General features: G+C 44.9%; 1 pseudogene; it reads right to left on the reverse strand.

Moving 5' to 3' along the window:
* Positions 1–839: 839 nt before the first annotated feature.
* LOC101564130 lies at positions 840–1,824 on the reverse strand (annotated as a pseudogene).
* Positions 1,825–2,187: the final 363 nt, after the last annotated feature.

A 2,187-nucleotide genomic window follows, 5' to 3' on the forward strand; every position in this document is an offset into this window, starting at 1 on the left:
AGAGAGAGAGACAGAGAGAGAGAGAGACAGAGAGACAGAGACAGAGACAGAGAGACAGAGAGAGAGAGACAGAGAGAGAAACAGAGAGAGAGAGACAGAGAGACAGAGAGACAGAGAGAGATCTGTGGAGAACACAAAGTAAGAAGGTTGGTTTATTTTCAATTTATTTGCTTTGTCTCACTCAACCAAAATCTCCAGGAAACTGAACAAACAAATATCCAAAGTTATATATGACAGGAGCTGAAGAAAAATGATCTTTCTTGAGTACTTCCTCTCACCCTTCTGGAACCCATTTCTTAGATAGGTCCTGGGCCTTTAAGAGGTCTTCTTGCTTGCATTTTCTTGAAAGTAAATTGTTGGCTACAGATTTCTCTTCCTACTCTCTAGATCTGAAATGCAGGAAATTATCTGTAGGCAGAGACATGACCCACATCAATGAGGACAGAATTGTGAATGCTGCCAGTAGATCTTCATCAAAGCCCCACCAAGGTTAATTCTGGCTGATGTGTATCAAGCAATTCAGAAGGTTGTTCCTGAACTGGGACTATAGCTCAGCAGCACAAGTGCTTGCCTATCAAGTGCAAGGTCCTGTGTTCAATTCCCAGTACAAAAAAGAAGGAGGAAGAGGAGGAGGAGAAGGAAAAGAGGAGGAAGAGGAGGAGGAGGAAGGGGAGGAGGAGGAGGAGGAGGAGGAAGAAGAAGAAGAAGAAGAAGAAGAAGAAGAAGAAGAAGAAGAAGAAGAAGAAGAAGAAGAAGGTGGTGATAATTTGTTGTTCCTGGCACATTGGCAGAAGACCCAGGCGAGGCTGCCCACCATGGCCCCCTACTGCCCTTCCTCATCAGTCACATGCCCCCCTACAGCCCTTCCTTATCAGCTGCCTTTAGAGCATCTGCTAGACCTTTCCATGCAGTCCATCTCCCTCCTAGTCATGTTCAATTTTGTTAATCTGACAGTCTGTGAAGTCCAATTTATAGACATAGCTTTTTCCCATTGCTTTCCCACGTTTTCTCTGGCTGGATTTAAATGATTATCAATCATGCTAGTGGTGTTATCAAAGATAGCTTGGTACTTACAAGCTGGCTCCTCTTCCAAGTTTGTGTATGTATTGTCCAGTTGTGAATTCATCCCACTGATTTCCATATAATTACAGTTTCCAATCCAGATGCCAGTACTGTGTGTGGTTCAGGATACATTTTAGAAGTTCATCTGTTGGTGGCAAGGAGTAGAATGGAAGGGTGGGTACGCTTCCTGCTAGGTTGGTTTGAGGCACTGGACTTTTATACACATTGAGCATTTGGCTTGGAGTTAGCCCATACCAAATTCCTGCACCTGATGTTCCTAGATCCAATGGTCTTGTTCCAAGTCTATGTAGATTATAGACTTCATTGTTCCAGTACGGTTTGTGGGGTTGGCTGGTTAGCCCTGTTGGCTGGTGTCCTGCATTACTATGACTAGTTGCACTGGGATAAGCAGGACCTTTTACCCTTGTGTTCTGAGCACTCTCATAAGGTCTTGGCTGTGCACAGGGGTCCTGAGAGACCCTTCGTCTCCTCCCCTGCTCTATGTTATAAGCCACACTCCGTCTGGGTTGCTGTTTTGTCTGCTTGTCCATGAGGCTGCCCAAACATGACAGTTGGCTTCCTCCTGGCATTTACCCTGCAGAATGGATTCAAGCTCTTCTTGTTGGTATTCCAGGGAGGCATAAACCCAGGACTCCTCTACCAGTCCCATCTCCCATCCCTGGGAAGTTTGCAGTATGCCACCTGCTGTGAATTTGACCTGCTTGGAGATTCTGCCACACAGGCAAGTTGGAGGAACTGCATTTCTTCAAAACATTATTCTTTTATCTTGCTTTTTGCTTTTTGCTTTTTTTTTTTTTTTTTTTTTTGGTCTTCTGTCTTTTGCTATTTAGGCTGGCCTTGAGCTCATTTTGTTGCCCAGGCTGGTCTCAAACCCATAACAGTCCTCCTGCCTCAGCCTCCCAAGAGCTGAGTTACAGGCATGCGCCACCATGCCCAACCAAAACATCATTCTTTAAACTCTTCACATATTCTACAAATTCTTCAAATTGACATACCTAAAAAGGCTCAGATTTTTCTTCAGTAGCAGGAAGTGCTAGCTGCACTTCCGGGTTTTCCTCCCAGGAGAGCTCCAGGAGCAAATGATCTCCTTGGGGCCATGCTCAA

This window comes from Octodon degus, unplaced genomic scaffold (genome assembly GCF_000260255.1).
Source record: "Octodon degus isolate 3935 unplaced genomic scaffold, OctDeg1.0 scaffold00017, whole genome shotgun sequence".
Classification (NCBI taxonomy): Eukaryota; Metazoa; Chordata; class Mammalia; order Rodentia; family Octodontidae; genus Octodon; species Octodon degus.